The sequence below is a fragment of the Chlorocebus sabaeus genome, chromosome 26, assembly GCF_047675955.1.
Source record: "Chlorocebus sabaeus isolate Y175 chromosome 26, mChlSab1.0.hap1, whole genome shotgun sequence".
Classification (NCBI taxonomy): domain Eukaryota; kingdom Metazoa; phylum Chordata; class Mammalia; order Primates; family Cercopithecidae; genus Chlorocebus; species Chlorocebus sabaeus.
The window spans coordinates 1,531,426-1,553,234 of NC_132929.1; the positions used below are offsets into that span (position 1 = coordinate 1,531,426).

The 21,809-nt window shown below is 40.7% G+C and overlaps 1 protein-coding gene and 1 pseudogene across 2 annotated transcripts in view; one reads left to right on the forward strand and one right to left on the reverse strand.

The window, feature by feature from the left end:
• The window catches only part of GABRG3 (gamma-aminobutyric acid type A receptor subunit gamma3), a 566,143-nt gene that overhangs the window by 329,866 nt on the left and 214,468 nt on the right, over nt 1-21,809 (reverse strand). The gene's annotated exons all lie outside the window — the stretch shown is intronic.
• LOC119619405 (dual specificity protein phosphatase 3 pseudogene) lies at nt 2,350-21,076 on the forward strand (annotated as a pseudogene).

A 21,809-nucleotide genomic window follows, 5' to 3' on the forward strand; every position in this document is an offset into this window, starting at 1 on the left:
TCTAGTTCCCACAATGACAAAAATCTACTCCCTTGCAGGCTAAGACATGCTCTGAGAATTCTGATATTTCTCTACTCCCTCTTTTATTTCTAATTTCTGGAAAATAATAAAATGGTCCTTAAGGAGACACCTGAATTGTGTATCTTCTAAGAAATCTGAAGAGACCTACATAGAGAGGAAATGGAGAAAATATTTCCCGGAAACAGGCCTTCTGGTCCACTCTAACTACCCTTGTCAAGCAAAGTGCTCCCACAGCGCCAGCCCACTTGGATCCTCCCAGTGGAGGCTGTGTTCCCAAAGGGGCATCCTCGAACCTTCACGGGGTGTTCCTTTCAGAGCTGTGGGAACACCACACCTCCCACCCTGCTGCTGCTGACACTTGACTTCCAAAATGGCAGTGTTTAAACATTCACCACAAACCATCACTGAGTGCACGTTCTGCTGCCCGCATACACTCTGGGAGTACACACTGGTCTCCATTTATCGGGGCAGCAGGCGTGGTGTCCGTCAGGGTGGGCAATGCTCTGGAAGTGCAATTGTGTTTCAATTTGGGGTTGTCATGTGAGGACGTGTGTGCACATGCGTATGTGTGTGCACGCAGGTGTGCGTGTGTGACAGAGAATGTACACACTGCAGGCAGCTCAAAGCCGGGAGGACAATAGCAGGATGTGCCCTTGAAAACTACATGAGTCAAAAGGAGAAAATCTCCCACATGCGGGAAAACGTGTTCATGAATACTCATCTAAACTCACTTATTTTAGCGTCTGTAAAACAGAGACTGTGCATATGATCTGAAATACAGAGATAAAAGTTCCAAAGGAGTTACAGGTATTCCTGGTGCTGAGGAGGAATGGGGGCCTTTTTCTCTGAGGTGGCTACCTGTCCACATTCACCTGAGCCTTGGAGGTCTCTTCAAAGGAAGGCCACCTCCTTTGGAAACTTTCAGCATCCTGCTTCAACACCCCATAGCTATGGTCCAAACGGTGTCCCCCCAAATTCATATGTTGAAATCCTAACTCCCCAAAGTGACTGACTTTGGAGGTGAAGCCCTTAAAAAGGTAATCTGGGTTAAATGAGGTCATCAGGGTGGACCCTGACCCTATATAACTGATGTCCTTATGAGAAGGAGATCAGGACATGCAGAGGTACACCAGGGATGCACCTGCGTGTGAGGACACAGCAGGAAGGTGGCTGTCTGCAGGCCGAGGAGAAAGGCCTCAGAAAACACCAATCCAGCTGACATCTAGATCTTGGACTTCCTGCCTCCAGCACTGTGAAACAGGAGATGTGTGCTGTTTGAGCCCCCAGTCTGTGGCATTCTCTTACAGCTGCCCCAGTCACCAGAAAACTCCCCCTCCTAGGGTTCCTGTGGCCTTGCTCTGGTGGCCTCCAGAGACAGCTGCCCTGTGTAGGTCCGGGGAGGCCCGCCCACCTGGGCATGGCCCAGCATCCAAGGGAACGGGCTCATGTGTGGTGCCCCTGCTGGGTGCTGGGGCCATTCCTTATCTTGAGGGCAGCCCTGATCCAGGTTTCTGGCCTCAGAGGCTTCTTCCTCTTACATTGCTTGTGTAGACCAAAACTGTTAAGAAGTATCGGCCGGGCCGAAATAGCACCACAGCACTCCAGTCTGGGCAACAGAGGGAGACTCTGTCTCAAAAAAAAAGAAAGAAAGGAGAGAAAGGAAGGAGAGGGAGGGAGGAAGGAAGGAAGGAGAAAAGAAAAGAAAAGAGAAAAAAGAAAAGAAACAAGAAAAAGAAAGAAGAAAAGCAAGAGAAAGAGCATTTCCTAGTGCTTAAGAACACTGCTTCCCACTGCCCAGAAAGGGGCCTCATCTGCTTGCTGCTCAGAGCCACTCTGTTTGGCCTGGCAGGCCTGAACTCCTTCTTTGGACGACAGGACTCTCCATTCTGTCTTGGACAGCACGTGGGTGCTGTGAGTGATGGCCAGTGATCAGGACAATGATACAAATGTTCCAAAGTCCCTCCCAGACACGGATCTCCGTTGCAGCCACGGTGAGCTGTGTGCGCTCTGGGCAGCCGTGCTGGCCTCTGTCTGCATTTGCATGTGGGGAGGAAGCGTCAGCAACAAGGCCCGCCAGGCTCAGGCATCCATGGCTCTGAACCGGGGTGAGTTTCCTGTCTTCTTTTTTCTTCAGTCTCTTTGTATGCAGATGTGGAATTGTATGTGTGGCCAGGGTTACTCTGCAGTGTCCTCCAAACATTCAGATCAGATTATACTAGTTTCTTTGCACAGAATCCGTCTGTGGCTTCTCACTGACCTCTAGATTAATTTCTGGCTCTTAGCAGCACTCATTCATTCATTCACTTCACACACATTGATCTCCTGTGATGTGCCAGGCATTCGTTTATTTGGCAGGAAAACTTCAGTGAATTAAAAAGGACAAAAGGGCCTGCCAGACTCCCCCTTGCTGGCTCCTGCTCAGCGTGCCCGGCCCTTTCGAAACGCTCCATGAAGCATCTCAATGACCCGCTCTCAGACAGCAGTGGCTGCTAGAGCCTCCCAGGCCAGCCCTGCAATGAGGTCACCCTGAGGATTTACATGGGCAACACATCTGTGGCTCGGGATATCCCCAAGCTTCAGAAACTGGGCATTATTCATGTCCTGAACACCACTGAGGGCAGGTCTTTCATGCACATAAACAATGCCAACTTCTCCAAGGACCATGGCATCACCTACCTGGGCATCAAGGCCAAAGAAGTGCAGGAGTTCAACCTCAGCACCTACTTTGAAAGGGCTACAGACTTCACTAACCAGGCCTTGGCTCAAAAGAATGGTCAGGTGCTCGTCCAGTGCTGGGAAGTTACAGCCATCTCCAGCTCTAGTTATCATGTACCTCATGATGTGTCAGAAGTTGGACATCAAGTCCCTCCTGAGTATCATGAGGCAGAACTATGAGATCAGCCCCAGTGATGGGTTCCTGGCTCAGCTTTGCCATTTCGATGACAAACTAGCCAAGGAGCAGAAGGTGAAACCCTGGGGTGCCCCTACCACCTTTGCTCGAGAGGTTCAGTGGGAGAGGCCCTGGTTGAAGGTATCCCATGACATTGTACCCTGATCCCAGCATCACAAGGCACTTGCCCTCAGGTCTGTCGCAGCAAGTCCTGGGCCACTTCCCTACATGAAGCTTGCTAAGGAGGGCATCCCTGGTTGTCCTGTTTCTGTAACTTACGATGTCTTTTCCCTAAAGTGGAGACTCAGAGAGGGAACTCCTATAGCCTGCATGATTCTCAGTGGCTCAGGGCAGGAGGTCTGCAGAAATGCAAGGCCTGGGATGTGCACAGGGGCCCCTCATGATTGCCCTTCCCAAGCCCTTGGATCCTCTCCTGAGTGAATACCTCAGCACCTTGAGCACTAGCAAAGGAGCTGTGCAAACACAGGCTGCTCTTCTTACCACATCTGTGCCCCCGGTGCCCCCGCAGCCATCCATGTGCTGTGCAGAGATACTGCTGTCACATCATAAGATCTGAAGCTTGTCCACTGACAATCCATCAGTTGTCAGTGGATAGAATTTTCCACTAGAGGCTGTATTTTAATTATTTCCTTAGGATTAATGGTACCTACACAAAGAAGCCCTTCGGTGGGCAACAAATTTTCCTGGAGGACTCTCCTAAATTCGTAGAGCTTTCAAAATGTGAATCTTTGGAAGGCTTGACTTTAGAATCCACTGCTTTGGAATATTTCCCTTGGACCTATCTCAGTTACTTCACTTGTGAGAAAAGCTAGGTCTTGGACATGGTTATATTTTTCCTTTTTAGAAAACAAGGTGTTGAAGTCCAGCCTTTTTAAAAACCCCACCATTTGCAAAATTACAAGGGTTTTGTCCTGAATTACAGTGTTGGTGAGCCCAAGGCACTCATGCTAGGTGCTTTGTTTCTTGCTTGCTAGTCCAAGAACAGAAGGAGGAGATAAACCACTGACACTATAAAGCAACTACACAGTCAAGTCTACATAACCACCAGCTAACAACATGACGACAGGCTCAAATCTGCACATACTGTTATTAACTTTAAACGTAAATGGGCTAAACACCCCACTCAAAAGGCACAGTGTGGCATCTTTGATAAAGAAGCAAAAGCCAACTTCAAGAGGCCTCTCACATACAGTGACACCCATAGGCTCGAAGTAAAGGGATGAAGAAAAATCTATCAGACAAACAGAAAACGAAAAAAGAGCACAGGTTGCTATTCTTATTTCAGACAAAACAGACTTTAAACCAACAATGATCAAAAGGATAAAGAAGGGTATTACCTAATAATAAAGGGTTCCATTCAATAAAAACACTTAACTATCCTAAATATATATGCACCCAAAACTGGAGCACCCAGACTCATAAAACAAGTCTGTAGAGACTGACAAAATCACTTAGATAATCGCACAAAATAATAGTGAAATAATTCAACCCCCAACTGACAGTATTAGACCTATAATCAAGGCAGAATACTAACGAAGATACTTGGGATAAAAATTCGACACTTGATCAAATGGACCTAAAAGACATGTACAGAACACTGCAGCCAATAACAGAATATACATTCTTCTCATATGCACATGCCACATACTCTAAAATTTACCATATGCTAAACCCATAAAGCAATTCTCAACAAATTCCAAAAAACGAAATCATACCAGCCATACTTTCAGACCACATCACAATAAAAATAGAAATAAATACCAAGAAAGTCTCTCAAAACCATACAATTAGATGGAAATTAAATAATCTGCCCCGGAATGACTTTTGGGTAAAGAAGGAAATTAAGACAGAAATCAAGACATTCTTTGAAACTAATGAAAACAAAAATACAACATGCCAGATCTCTGGGACGCAGCTAAAGCCCTGTTAAGAGGAAAGTTGATAGTGCTAAATGTGCACATCAGAAAGTTAGAAAGATCTCAAATTAGCAACCTAACATCACACCTAGAGGAACCAGAAAAACAAGAGTAAACCAATTCCAAAGCTAGCAGAAGACAGGAAATAACCAAAGTCAGAGCTGTAATGAACGAAATGGAGGTGAGAGAAACCTTACAAAAGATCGATAAAAATAAAATGTGGTTCTTTGAAAGAATAAGCAACATTGACAGACAAGTAGCTAGACTAATTTTTAAAAAGAGAAGATCCAAAAACATACAATCAGAAATGACAAAGGAGACATTACCACCAAGCATAAAGAAATTAAAAACACCCTCAGAGTCTGTTATGAACACCTCTATGTACACAAACTAGGAAATCCAGAAGAAATGGATACATTCCTGGAAACATATAACCTCCCAAGATTGAACCAGGAAGAAACTGAAACCTGAATTGACCAATAACAAGTTCCCAAATTGAATCCATCATTAAAAAAAAAAAAACTCTACCAACCAGGAAAAGCCCTGGTGCAAGTGAATTCAGAGCTGAATTCTACCAGATACGTAAAGAATAGCTTGTACCAACTCTATGGAAATTATTCCAAAAAAATCAAGGAGGAAGGATTCCTCCCTAACTCATTCTATGAGGTCAGCATCATTCTGATACCAAAACCAGGCAGAGATACAGCAACAACAACAAAAAGAACACTTCAGGCCAATACACCTGATGAACATAGACGAAAAATCTTCAACAAAATACTAGCAAACCGAATCCAGTAGCACATCAAAAAGCGAATCCTCTACAATCAAGTATGCTTTATTCCTGGGATGCAACATTGCTTCAACATATGCAAATCAATAAATGTGATTCATCACATAAACAGAACTAAAAACAAAAAGCACATGATCATCTCAATAGAGACAGAAAAAAACCTTCTGTAAAATTCAACATCCCTTCTTGTTAAAAATCCTGAACAAACCAGGCATTGAAGGAACATATCTCAAAATAATAAGAGCCATCTATGACAAATCCACAGCCAAAATCATACCGAATGGGTAAAAGCTGGAAGCAATCCTCTTGAAAACCAGAACAAGACAAGGATGCCTTCTCTCACCACTGCTATTCAACATAGTACTGGAAGTGCCAGATAAGAGCAATCTGGCAAGAGAAAGAAATAAAAGGCATAGAAAAAAAAAGACATACAACTAGGAAGAAAAAAAGTTGAACTATCATTTTCACAGACTGTATGATTCTATACCTAGAAAATGCCATCGTTTCTACCCAAAGACTCCTAGATCTGATAAACAACTTAATCAAAGTTTCAGGATACAAAACTCAATGTACAAAAAATCAGTAGCATTTCTACACACCAATAACACTCATGCTGAGAGCCAAATAAAGAGTGCAATTTCATTCACAATGGCCACAAAAAGAATGACATATGCAGAAAGACAGCTGGATAGGGAGGTGAAAGATCTCTACAATGAGAATCATAAAACACTGGTGAAAGAAATCAGAGATGTCACAAACAAATGAAAAAACATTCTATGCTCATGGATGGGAAGAATCAATATTGTTAAAATGGCCATACTGCCCAAAGCAATTTACAGATTCAATGCCATTCCTATCAAACTACCAATAACACTTTTTTTCACAGAATTAGAAAAAACAATTCTAAAATTCACTTGGAACTGAAAAAGAGTCTGAATAGCCAAAGCAATCCTAAGCAAAAAGAACAAAGCTGGAAGCATCACACTACCACTCCAAACTATACTATAACTCTAAGTGAAGCAGCGTGGTACTGGTACAAAAACGGACAGACCAGTGCAACAGGTTAGAGAACCCAGAAATAAAGCTGCACACCTACAACCATCTGATCTTCAACAAAGCTGACAATACCAAGCAATAGGGAAAGTACTCTCTATTCAACAAATGGTGCTGGGATGACTGGCTAGCCACATGCAGAAGATTGAAACTGGATCCTTTTGTTTCACCACATACAAAAATCAACTCAAGAGGGATTAAAGACTTAAATGTAAAACCCAAAACTATATAAACTCTAGAAGAAAACCCAAGAAACACTGTACTGGAGATGGACCGTGGCAAAGACTTCATGACAAAGACTTGAAAAGCAATTGTGACAAAAACAAAAATGGAGAAGTGAGACTTAACAAAACTAAAGAGTTTATGCACAGCAAAAGAAACTATCAACAGAGTAAACAGACAACCTACACAATGGGAAAAAATATTCACAAACTATACACCTGACAAAGGCCGAACTTTCAGAAGCTTAAGTTCCTTAATTAGGAACTTAATCAAATCAACAAGAAAAAAAAAAACAACTCCATTAAAAAATATTCAAAGGATATGAACAGACACCTCTCAAAAGAAGACATGCACGCAGCCAACAAGCATATAGAAAAAACGCTCAATATCACTACTTGTTAGGGAAATGCAAATCAAAACCACAATGAGATACCAAGTCATACCCGTCAGAATGGCTGTTACTAAAAAGTCAAAAAAGTAACAGATGCTGATGAGGTTGCAAGGAAAAGAGAACACATACTACTGGGAAATGTAAATTAGTTCAGGCACTGTAGAGAGCTTTCTGGAGATTTCTCAAATAACTTAAAACAGATTATCATTCGACCCAACAATCCCATTACTGGGTATAGACCCAAAGAGAAATAAATCATTCTACCATAAAGATACATGCATGTGCTTGTTCATCACAGCATACTCTCAATGCCAAAAACATGGAATCAACCCAGATGCTTAACAGTGGACTGGATAAAGAAAAAGTGGTACGTACATATCATGGAATACCTGCAGCTATGAAATCATGTCCTTTGCAGCAACATGGATGGAGCTGGGGGCCATTATCCTAAGTGAGTTAACTCAGTAACAGAAAACTAAATACTGCATGTTATCGCTTAAAATTGGGAGCTAAACACTGAGAACACAGGGACACAAAGAAGGGAACCATAGACACTGGGGCTTACTTGAGGGTGGAGGGTGGGAGGAAGGTGAGAAGTGGAAAACTACCTGTTGGGTACTATGCTGATTCCTTGGGTGACAAAATTATTTGTACACCAAATCCCTGTAACATGCAATTTACCCACGTAGCAAACCTGCACATGAACCTAAAAGCTGGAAAGGTAAAACAGTTCCATTTAGATTAAAGACTTAGTGGTAAAAAGTTAGAACAATAAATCCTGTGGAAGACAACCAGGTAGAAGTACTGTGTAACCGTTAGGAGAGGGATATCCTATTAGCCAAGACAGGATACATGTCTTGAAGGGAACGAACATACGGAGGGAAATGAACATATTTTACCACATAAAAACTAAAAATTGTGTATGATCATAAAGGAAATGAGAGACTGAGGAAATAGCTTCACAAAATACGTAACAGATAAAGAGTGAATATTCATAATAGTCAAAGAGCATTTCCTCGATAATAAAACCATATAAAAGAGAAAAGAGGTATATGGGTAAGAATATGATATGCAATTCATGGAAGATGAATTCAAATGACCAATTAACATAAGAAAAAATGCTGAACCTAAGGAGCCAAAAAATGCAAAATAAAGCAATAAGAAGACACCAGTTTTTCACTGATAAAACTGGAACATCTTAAAATAAGAATGCCAGCTGCTGGTGCAGAGGTAGGGAAATGGTCACATTTACACAGAGCAGGCGGGAATGTGAATTACCGCATCTCTCCTGGAAAGCGACCTGCCAATCTATGCAAATCGACAAACGTGCTTCCAGCCAGCAATGCAAATGCCATAATACCTTCGACAGAGACACACAGTACAATACAAACAAAGATGTTTCATGTAGCATTACTGGCAGTGGGGAAAACTGAAAGCGGGTAGCCATTACAAAGAATGAATGATTTCTGTGTCTGTTGACCTGAAGGATTGGCCAAGATGTATTGTTAAGTGAAACAGAAAATAAAATGAATGTATAGAAAAATATCTTTAATAAGAATCTAACCTTATAAAAAGGAAACAAAAATATATATATGGGTAGACGTCTTTGTATAGGATTATATGATTATAGAGAAATGTATGAAAGGGTATACATTGGGTTACTTCCATTGGTCCTCTTGGAGAAAAGAAAGTTAGAAAATGGAAGCAGAGAGGAGATGGGGAAAGGAAGTAAAAAGGTGATAGCAAAATGAAAACTGCCAATGAAATGATGCTGAATATACTTGTATGATGGTATTCATGTATATTTGTGTTTACATTTTTGCTCTTTTAATGAATTAAACTTACGACAAACGTCTATTTTACAGAAATCAGCTCTTAGATTTTCTGTTTCCTGATATGCAAATTGCTACTTTTAACTTCATGTTTACTCTCTGCCGTTCAATTTATTTTAGTATATTCTGTATCATTTTAACACACAATATCACATTTTTATCTGTATCTAAATTACTTACTTTTATATCTACAATTATTTAGAATTATAAGTTCATTATTATTCCAACTCTAAACAGCACTAAAAGGGGAATAAAAGGATAAAAGACCAGAGACCCACATCCTCTGTGACCTAAACCCCACGTGGCTTGGCTGAAGCCAGGTCCTACACACCCTACAGGGATGCCACGTAACAGCGCCTCCTCTCTGGACTAATCCAGCTCTCAAGATGAAAGTGTTACAGCCCCTTAATGGAAATCTCCGCTGCTTCTCCTCAGCGCACACTCCCTCCTCCCTCCCTCTCACTTTCTCCTCCTTTATTTCCCTCTGTTTCCCTCCTCATCCTCCTTTTCCTTCTCTTTCTCCCTCTCTCTTCTCTCTCCTCTTCTTCTCTCTCCTCCCTCTCTCTGTGGTTCTCTCTCTCACACACACCTCCCCTCACTCCCCTTGCCCCACTGGCATTGGATGTTGAGCTCTATCCGCCAACCTCCCTGTGTTCACCTCTGCTGAGTATCTGCTTATCTAACTCTCTCCCTGACCTGTCCATACTTGAGGGTTAGGAAGCTGTGTCCTGCAGCTGTGTATTCCGAGGACTCAGCACACTTCCAGAACTCAACAGGTGCTCAACAGAGAATGGTTTCTTTTTAAAGTCTTCTTGAGAAATCAAAGCAGACACCGTTAGCCAAGCAGACAAGAGCTAAACACAAATATTCTGCTCTATTTCTTTCCCCTGCTCTACATTTGTTTGGATTAATGGAGACTATTTCAGAGGCAGGGCATGGAGAAGGCTGAGTATCTGTACACAGAATGCAGACATGCTGTTCTTTGTGTCTCATGAAGTATGGATGAGCTAAAAAGCTGGAGACAGCTCAAAGCAGTCGGGAGGGTAGGCAGCCTCAATAAAACATTTATAGTGAAGAAAATCTCGAGGCCTTAAATAAGGACTTCTGTCAGGAGTGAAGACTATAACCCACAGGTAGCACACCTGGGCTTGAGTTCACCCTGAGGCCAGCTTTTGTGAGTAAAATGTTATTGGGACGTCACCATGCCCATCATTGCACATAAGCTACAGCTGCTTTCACTGCTGGCCGCAGTAGGTGCCATGGAAACCCACTGCTCCACACGTCTCAAGGATTTATTATCTGGCCCTTTACAGAAAAACTTTGCCAACCTCCTCCTCTAACAGGTGAAAAGTGTCAACTTTGCCTGTGCCAGAAAATGAGCTCTGCAAAGGAGGGGTCTGTCCCTGCTGTATTCAGTAATGTGTCTGGGGCACCTGGAGAGGCGAGGTTGCACACAGCACCTAACACAGGGCAGGAACAGCCTGCATTCTTGATTCAAAGGCCCACCCTGGAAATACATAGATGATATTCTCATTTTACTTCATGTAAAACTCCCAAAAGGAAGCATGTATTTTAAGAGTGAAGAATGAGAAGGCAGTGTTTCTAATAGGGCTCATAGAATTCCACCTCTGTTATAGCCAGAAGATTTAGGGTGAGTGTGACAGCCATGCCTGCCCCCACGTAAACTAAATTTAAAGTTCACAGGTCAGTAACCGCAAATAGACAATGTCAGTCAACAAACATTACTGTTCTATACCCACTGCAACTTATTCTAGTGGCCACAGAGCAGCGGGCAAACATTAATCCCACTTGTTGCTTTACTTTTGGTTTGGAAGAGGCAGAGGCAAAGCTTTAGGATTCTGGAAAGAAAGGAAGGAAAGAAGGAAGGAGGAAGGGAGGGAGAACGTAAGGGAGGAAGGAAAGGAGAAATCCAGGAAGAGAGGAACAGAGGGAGGAAGGAAGGGGGAGAGAGAAGGGTGAAGGGAAAGAGAAGGATGAAGGGAAAGAGAGAAGGACGAAGGGAAGAGAAATGGGTGAAGGGAAAGAGGGAAGGAAGGAAGGAGGGAGGGAGGAAGGAAGAAGGAAAAAAGAAAAGACAAAAAATACAAACCAGACAAAAAACTTTACAGGGTAAGTTTCTTAGTCTATTTTGCATTGCTATAAAGAAATATCTGAGACTGGGTAATTAATATGAAAAAAAGGTTTATTTGGTTTATGGTTCTACAAGGCATTGGCTTCTGCTTGGCATCTGCCCAGCATCTGCTTGGCTTCGGTGAGGCCTTGGGAAGCTTTTACTCATGGTGGAAAGGAAGGGGAAGCAGGCACATCACCTGGCGAGAGAGGGAGCAAGACAGATGCCAGGCTCTTCTAATTAACCAGCTCTCTCGTAAACTCACAGAACAAGAATTCACCAATTACCACTGGGAGGACACCAAGCCCTTCATGAGGGATCCACCTCCATGACCCAAACACCCCCCGTGAGGCCCCTGGGGATCACGTTCAGCTTGAGATTTGGAAGGGACTAATATCCAAACTACTCCAGTGGCTATTTCACTCTGGGCGAGAGTCCTCACCCTCCCACTGGGGAACACATTCTCTTCCACTCGCATTCCATCAAATGGGAATCAAGTTAATCCTAGCATTGAGAAATATTCTGGGAAATCTTGTTTTGTTGCAGTAAGGAACAAATTCATTTAAAAGAAAAGTACATCACTTCCAGGACCGGACTCATATAATGGCTATCCTAACAACACAATAAAAAACCAAGCAGTCTGCCAACATGTGGTTCCTTTGTTCCAGTAACCTTTGGCTCTACTTATCTTTAATTCTTTTCTTTTTAAATACTTAAGTTCTGGGATACGTGTACAGAACGTGCAGGTTTGTTCCACAGGTATATATACGCTATGGTGGTTTGCTGCACCCACCAATCCATCACCTACATCAGGTATTTCTATTAAGCTATCCCTCCCCTTGTCCCCCAACCCCCAAAAGGCCCCGGTATGTGATATCCCCCTCTCTGTGTCCATGTGTTCTCATTGTTCAACACCCACTCATGAGTGAGAACATGTGATATTTAGTTTTCTGTTCCTGTGTTAGTCTGCTAAGAATGATGATTTCCAGCTTCATCCATGTCCCTGCAAAGGACATAAACTCATTCTTTCTATGGCTGCACAGTATTCCATGGTATATATGTGCCACATTTTATTTATCCAGTCTATCATTGATGGGCATTCGGATTGGTTCCAAGTCTTTGCTATTGTGCATAGTGCTGCAATAAACACGTGTGCATGTATCTTTATAGCAGAACGATTTATAATACTTTGGGTATATACCCAGTAATGGGATTGCTGGGTCAAATGGTATTTCTGCTTCTTGATCCTTGAGGAATCACCACACATCACCACAATGGTTGAACTAATTTACACTCCCACCAACAGTGTCAAAGCGTTCCTATTTCTCCACATCCTCTCCAGCATCTGTTGTTTCCTGACTTTTGAATGATCACCATTCTAACTGGCATGAGATGGCATCTCATTGTGGTTTGGATTTGCATTTCTCTAATGACCAGTGATGATGATCTTTTTTCATATGTTTTTTGGCTGCATAAATGTCTTCTTTTGATAAATGTCAGTTCATATCCTTTGCCCACTTTTTGATGGGGTTGTTTTTTTCTTGTAAATTTGTTTAAATTCCTTGTAGATTCTGGATATTAGCCCTTTGTCCGATGGATAGATTGGAAAATTTTTCTCCCATTCTGTAGGTTGCCTGTTCACTCTAATGATAGTTTCTTTTGCTGTGCAGAAGCTCTTTAGTTTAATTAGATCCCATTTGTCAATGTTGGCTTTTGTTGCCATTGCTTTTGGTGTTTTAGTGAAGTCTTTGCCCATGCCTATGTCCTACCCCTAGGAGCTGACTTTTTGAAAAGATTGACAAAATAGATAGACCACTAGCCAGACTAACAAAGATTAAAAGAGAGAAGAATCAAATAGACACAAGAAAAATAATACAGGGGATATCACTACTAAGCCCACAGAAATACAAACTACCATCAGAGAATACTATAAACACTTCTACACAAATAAACTAGAAAACCTAGAAGAAATGGATAAATTCCTGGACACATACACTAAAGTCCCAAGACTAAACCAGGAAGAAGCTGAATCCCTGAATAGACAAGTTCTGAAACTGAGGCAGTAATTACACAAATCAAAAAAAAGACCAGGACCAGACAGATTCACAGCCGAATTCTACCAGAGGTACAAACAGGAGCTGGTACCATTCCTTCTAAAACTGTGCCAAGCAATATTTATCCTTAATTCTTTCTTTTGAGACAGTTTACAAAAAAAAAAAAAAATGCAAGTGTGATGTTTACTTCTAAATGCACCGCTCAACATCACCCCAATCCTAAGCACATCAACCCTGAAGGTCACTGCCTCCAGGGCTCATGCAGTGGCTCTCTCATTCACATGGCACTGATGATATTAAAGGAAATAGAGTGGCTGCCTAAGTTGTGATGGAGAGCGCCATTAGTATTCTCAAAAAGCCCTTCTGTGAACACAAACTTCTTGCTCACATAATGGATCAAAAAGGCAAGTTGCATCGTGAAAGCTGCTTGGGGCAGAAGCGGATAGCTAACATTGAATTTTAAATGAAAAGTGTATTTCAGTCTTTGGTCTAGAGTTTTCATGTAAGTACAGATGCTCCTTGACTTCTGATGGAGATACATCCCAATAAATCCATCATAACTCCAAAGTATCAGGAATCCAAAATGCATTTAATACACCAATAAACCCAAGATTAAATAAAAAAAATCACAATTCAAACCAGCATAAATCAGGGCCTGTCTGTAGATACCTGGGAGGAACGTGAAGGATGGTCCCATCCATTCCTTTTCACACCCTGTGCTTTTAACGCTGCAGAGTGTGACATCCGCCTTTTATTACTTCATAGCTGTGTGTTCTTGGGCTACTTACTTCACCTCACTGGGCCTCACTCTAAAGCACAGCAATAACGCTAAACACTGGCAACAGCAGCAACCACATTACCTACTGAATGCTCACTGTGCACAGCACCTCATGCTGGAAGCTCTTACACATCACCTTCTTTAGGCTTCACAACAATCCTGAGGCTACTGCCCATATTTAGGAGAAAGAGCTACGGTCCAGGCGGGATTTGCACCGGGGACTGACAACCGCAGAGCCTGAAGTCTTAACTTCTTTGTGTCTGTTATTTCATTGGATTATTATGAAGATTAATTAAATGATGTCTGTTAGGACATAACACAGTACCTGCCACAAAGGATCCAAGTAGGAATTATTATTGAATTACATAATAAGGTCTTCCTATAAATATACTGATCTGTGAGGTTTTCACTTTAAAAGAGAAAAGGCAGACAGGCAGTTTGGAGCATATTTTAGAAACAAGAGCCCTTAATTCCCTAGGAAGGAGGTTATACATAATTTGATAGGCAATAGGAAGACACTTTGGCATTTTAAGCAAAGAAACGGCAAGGTTGAGCCCTGAGAGAGCTCCCAGCAGCTCACGGTGTGCACAGTTTGAGCAGACAGCAAGTTGGGCCAGGGCCTGGAGAGAAAGAGCAGGAGCAGGAGGGCTCTGGGAGGCTGAGGGGAGCAGGGGAGCAAGGTCTTGGTGATGGAGGCTGAGGGGAGCAGCGGAGCAAGGTCTTGGTGATGGAGAGCTGAGGGGAGCAGGGGAGCAAGGTCTTGGTGATGGAGGCTGAGGGGAGCAGTGAGCAAGGTCTTGGTGATGGAGGGCTCAGGGGAGCAGCGGAGCAAGGTCTTGGTGATGGAGAGCTGAGGGGAGCAGGGGAGCAAGGTCTTGGTGATGGAGGCTGAGGGGAGCAGGGGAGCAAGGTCTTGGTGATGGAGGCTGAGGGGAGCAGGGGAGCAAGGTCTTGGTGATGGAGGCTGAGGGGAGCAAGGTCTTGGTGATGGAGGCTGAGGGGAGCAAGGTCTTGGTGATGGAGGCTGAGGGGAGCAAGGTCTTGGTGATGGAGGCTGAGGGGAGCAGGGAGCAAGGTCTTGGTGACACTCAAACATAAAGGATGCCTAACAGTGGTATAAGGAAGAGGGTGTTATTTATAAGAGGAAGAAATCAGACAAAAGAAGTGACCAGGAATGTCAGGAATGTATTAGCAGGGCTAGGATGGAGCTGAAATGCCACTGGTCCCATCTGCAGTGAGACATCAGGTTGCTGCTCCACTCTTGCAAGGCTGGTGTCCATGGGACTGAAGGGACGCTGAGCATTCAGCGTCATGTGGCCTTCCAACTACACCTCCACAGGGAGATGCCTGTGAAAAAAGAATACAGAGAACCAGAGTCTCACAATGTAATATCCAAACCTTCAGTCTACAATAGAAAATTACTCATCATGCTGGCTGGGTGCGGCAGCTGATGGCTGTAATCCCAGGACCCTGGGAGGCTGAGATGGGCAGATCACAAGAGGCCCCGGAGTTTGAGACCAGCCTGGCCAAAACAGTGAAACCCCGTCTCTACTAAAAATACAAAAATTAGCCAGGCACGGTGGTGGGCACCTGTAATTCCAGCAACACAGGTGGCTGAGGCAGGAGAATCACTTCAACCTGGGAGGCAGAGGTTGCAGTGAGCTGAGATGACGCCACCACACTGCAGCCTGGAGAATAGTGTGAGACTCTGTCTCCAAAAAAAAAAAAAAAAAGAAAAACAAACAAAAAAACATGGCCAGGCACAGTGGCTCACGTCTGTAATCCCAGCTATTTGGGAGGCCAAGTGGGCAGATCATGAGGTCAACAGATAGAGACCATCCTGGCCAACATGGTGAAAACCTGTCTCTACTAAAAATACAAAATTAGCTGGGCATGGTGGTGCATGCCTGTAGTCCCAGCTACTCAGGAGGCCGAGGCAGGAGAATCGGTTGAACCTGGAAGGCAAAGGTTGCAATGAGCTGAGACTGCACCAGTGCACTCCAGCCTGGTGACAAAGTGAGGCAAGGCGAGACAAGATGAGAAGAGAAGGAAGAAAGGGAGACAGAGAGACAGAGAGAGAGAGAGAGGGAAAGAGAAAGAGAGAGAGAGAGAGGGAGGGAGGAAAGGAGGGAGGGAGGAAAAGAGAAAGAAAAAACAAATTACTCATCATGTTCAGAACCAGAAAGTCACAAGATGTATGGAAAAGAAGATCGACAGATGCCAACATCAAGATGATACAGATGCTGAAATTGTTGGACAAGGATTTTAAAGCAGTTGTCATGAAAATGCTTCAACAAGCAGTTATTCATCCTCTTGAAAGAAATTTCCTAAAAGAAGAAAAAGCTCAGAAAATAACTAAATGAAAATTGTAGTAAAATACGGTAAACACAATTTTTAAAAACTCACTGAATGAGCTTAATAGTGAGGATGCCACAAGACAGACTGTATATAATTGAGGACAGATTAAAATTATTTTACCTAATCTAAACCACAAAAAGAAAGTAGATTCTAAAATAAATAAATAAACAAACAAACATTCTCAGGGAACTAATATGACAATTTCAAGAGTCAATTTTTACACTATCAGAATCTTGGAAGGAGAAGAGAGAGACAGGATTGAAACACTATTGAAAGTATTGGAAGAAATAATGGCTGAAAACTTCTGAAACTTGGTCAAAGATGTAAGCCTACAGATTCAAGAGGCTAAACAAACCTCGAGTAAAATAAACCCAACAAAATCCATACCCAGAAGTATCATCATAAAAAATAAGGTAAAAAATCTTAAAAACAGCCAGAGACAAATAACACATTGCATATAGTTTTTAAAAATGCAAATGATAACACACTTCTCATCTAAAACCATGAATGCTAGAAGGAAATTGGACAATATATTTCAAGTGCTGAAAGTAAAGAGCTGTCAACTATGAACTCTACATTCAGTAGAATTACCTCTAGAAATGAAGGACAAATAAAAACACTCTCAGCTAAAGAACTATCAAGCAAATTTGTGACTAGGAAATATCCCTTAAGGAGTTGTTAAAGGAAGTTCTCTAAATTGAAAGGACATGACAACAAAGGAAAGTTTGGAACTTCAGAAAAGAAAAAGGAGTATGGAAATATGTAAGAGTAAGAATAAAAATATAATTGACAATCCACCTTTTCATGAGTTTCTTAAACAGTATTTGATGGTTGAATCATAACACCATCTGATGTTGTGCTCAATGTATATATAGGAAATACCTAAGATAATTATATTCAAAAGGCAAGGAGAGACTAGGGAACTGAATGAAAGTAAAGTTTCCATACATTACTCAATGTGGTAAAACATTGAGACTGTTATAAGTTAATTATGTATGTATTTATTCTTACAGTAACCATGAAGAAAATCATACAAAACAAGATATTGAAAAACATTATAAATAAATTAAGATTAAATTCTAAAAACTATTCAAGTAATCCATGTGAAAACAAGTAAAAAGAAACATAGGAATGAGAGACGGAGAAAATAAATATTATAATGGCAAGTAGAATGCTAGTATCTCCTAATATACTAATAATTACCTTAAATGTAAATGGCTTAAATAACGTCAAAGCTGAGAGCCAAATCAGTAGTATCACAATCCCATTTACAGTAGCCACAAAAAGAATAAAATATCTAGGAAAATAGCTAACTAGGGAGAGAATAGAGCTTTATAAGGAGAACAACAAAACACTGATAAATCAAAGATGACACAAACAAATGGACAAAGGAAAAATCAATATCATTAAAACGGCCATATTGCTCAAAGCGATTTACAGATTCAACACTATTCCTATCAAACTACCAATGCCATTTTCTCCACAGAATTAAATAAATAATTCTAAAATTCATATGGAATCAAAAAAGAGCCTGAACAGTCAAAGCAATCCTAAGCAAAAATCACATCACCCAACTTTAAACTATATTACAAGGCTACAGTAACCAAAATGCATGGTACTGGTATGAAAACAGACTCATAGACCTATAGAACAGAAAACTAGGTGTTGTTTTCTCACCTACAACCACTTAATCTTCGGCAAAGCCAACAATAACAAGCAATGGAAAAAGGACTCTCTATTCAATAAATGCTGGGATAACTCGTCAGCCAGCCACATGCAGCAGACTGAAACTGGACCCCTATTTATCACCATATATAAAAATCAACTCAAGATGGATTAAAGACTTAAGTATAAGACCTCAAACTATAAAAATCCAACAGGAAAACCTAGGAAATGCCCTTCTCAGTATTAGCCATGGCAAAGAATTGAATGGCTTAGTCCTGAAAAGCAATTGCAACAACAAAATAAAATTGACAAGTGAAACCTAATTAAAGACCTTCTGCATAGCAAGAGAAACTATCAAGGGAGTAAACAGACAACCTATGGAATGGGAGAAAACATTCACAAACTATACATCTGACAAAGGCTTGATATCCAGAATCTGTAAGTAACTTAAACAAATCAACAAGCAAAAAACAAATAACCCCATGAAAAAATGGGCAAAGGTTAAGAACAGACACTTCTTAAAAGAAGACAACAAACATGTGAAAAAATGCTCAACATCGCTAGTAATCAAAGAAATGCAAATCAAAACCACAATGAGATACTATCTTAAACCAATCAGAATGACTTTTGTTAAAAAGTCAAAAAATAACAGATGTTAGCAAGGCTGCAGAGAAAAGGGAACACTGTTGGTGAAAATGTTAGTTCAGCCACTGTGAAGGGCAGTTTAGAGATTTCTCAAAGGACTAAAAACAGAACTACCATTATACCCAGCAATCCCATTACGGGATATATACCCAAAGGAAAATAAAACATTCTACGAAAAAGACATATGATGCACCCATATGTTTATTGCAGCACTATTCACGATAGCAATGACAGGGAGTCAACTTACGTATCCATCAACACCTAGATCGGATAAAGAAAATGTGGTACATATATACCATATTATAACATGCAACCATAAAAAAAATGAAGTCGTGTCCCTTAAACAACATGGATGCAGCTGGAGATCATTATCCTAAGTGACCTAAGGCAGAAACAGAAAATCAAATACCACATGTTCTTACATGTAAGTAAGAGGACACATGGACGTACAGATGGGGTCAATAGACTCTGGGGACTACTAGAGGAGAGAGGGAGCAGGCCAAGAGCTGAAAGCTACCTACTGGGTACTGTGCTCACTACCTGGGTGACAGATTCATTCATACTCCAACCCAGCATGACACCATGTACCTTTGTTACCAACCTGCACATGTATCCTGATTCTACAATAAAATATGAGAAAAAAAAAAGATTTAAATACATTTAAAAGACATACCTTTTAAAAATCTTGATGCAACTGCATATTGTTTATAAGAAATTCACATCAAATTCAACAGCACAGAATCTTCACAGGGTAGGTAGGTTGAAAGTAAAAGTATGAAAAAATAAATAAAATTAATTTTAAGAAAAAGCAGTAGTGTCTATATTAATATTTCATGAAGTAGACTTCAGAGAAAAAAATTACTAGTGACACAAAAGGACATTAAATAATGATAAAAAGACTGTTCCACTAGGAAGACATAACAATCTCAAAAACGTATGTACCAAACAAAAGCATCAAAATACATGAAGCAAAAACTAATAGGCCTGAAGAAGAAAGATATAAATTTATAGCTATCATTGAGAACATCAAAACCTTACTTAAACAACTGATAGAACCATTGGACAGAAAATTATCAAGAACATTAATCTGACCAACTCAATCCACCAACAGAATCTAATTGACATATACAGAAAACTCTATCCAATAACATTGGAATCCACATTTTCTCCCAACATATGTAAAATATTTACCAAGATATTCCATATCCTGCAGCATAAATCTCAAGAATTTTAAAATAATTGAAAACACACAAAGGAAGTATGTTCTTTGACCACAACAAGTGAAAAGAGAAATAAAGAAGAGAAAGACAAAAGGGAAGTATCCAAACACATGACAATTAAATAACACACTTCAAAATAATCTATGGGTGAAGAACATACGTCAAAGGAAAAATTTTAAAAGTACACAGAACTGAATGAAAGTGGATACATAACATACGAAAATACGTGGGATGCAGCTAAAGCATTGTTGAGAGAGAAATTCATAGCTGCAAAGGCTTACATTAGGAAAGAGGAAATGTCTCAAATCAATAATTTAAATTATTATGTCAAGCAACACGAAAAAGAAAAGCAAAATAAACCTAAAGTCAGCAAAAGGAAGGAAATAACGAAAATAAGAACAAAAATTAATGAAACGGAAAACAAAAAACAATAGAGGAAAAATCAAATATAAACAAAATGCTGGTTCTTCAAGTCAATGCAAACAGCAAACATCGAACAAGAATGACAAAGGAAAAAAAATAAGACACAAATCGCCAAATATCAGGAGTGAAACAGAGGATCTTGCTATACCTCTCGCAGCCATTAAAAGGATAATGGTAGAGACCATAAAAAATATTACACTCAGAAATTTGCCAATTAAAAAGAAGTGGACCAATTCTTCAAAATCCACAAACTGCCAAAATTCAAACTACATTAAACACAACCTGTATGGTCCTCTAACCATTAAATAAATTGGATCCATAATTTAAAAGCTTCCTCAAAATAAGTATTTGAACTCAGATGGTTTCACTGGAGAATTTTACCAAACATTTCAAGATTTATTAACAACAACAATTTTATACAATTTCTTCCATTATTTGTGTTTGCTGCTTTCTTTAAACTAAAAATTCTGCCTTCTCCACCAGAGCATAAGCTTCATGAGACCAATGACCGTATCTATATTTTCAGTTGCCGGTGCAGAAGATGAGAATATGCCACCCCAAAATAAGCTGGTTTGGCATAAAGATTACTCTGAACTGAAGGCAATCGAGGAGAATCCAGATACAGAGGCCAGCGAAAAACTCTCTGCCCTCGCCCTCTTTGCCTGAAAACAGAATGTAAATGTTCAGAAATGTCCCTGTTCGCCTTTCTGTCAGGGAGAGAAAAGGGTAACCACTGAAAACAACCTGATATATCCTTCTCAGCCTGGAGACCGCAGCAGAGGAATCTGCACGACAAACCTTACCAGCCTTGATCTATCATTAGTTTCCCATTTGTTTTCATTCCCTAACAATTCAAGGTCCTTTATCTTTGTCTTGTCACTTCTCTAAAACTTTATTGTTCATTGTGAAGATGTTATATAAGCTGGAGTTCTAAGCCACCTCAGTGACAATGAGTCGCTCCCTGGCTATCTCCCATGTGTCTGTGAAATATGCATGTTAATAAACTCCTGTTTGTTTTTCTCTTGTGAATGTCTTTTGTTACAGTAGTCCCCAGGTAAGAGTTAATTACTCAGAATGGTAGAGGGAAAGTGCCTGGCATAGAGTTAGTGATGAATAAATGTGAGGTGATGAATAACCATGCATAGGAAAATCCCTCAGAGAACATCTTAAGAGTAATATGTGCAAACATAGGCATTTAAAACACATAGATTAAATATATATTACATTTGTCTGATTAATACACTTAAAATTGTTAACAGAGCTTGCCTGAAAGGAAAGGAACAAGATTATGTGGATGAGTAACAGAGGGAAAAATTCCTTTTGCATAATAGACCTCTCTGCTCTTTATACTTATTTTTAATTGGAACTGTATATTTGTGCATTACTTCTGGAACTCCAA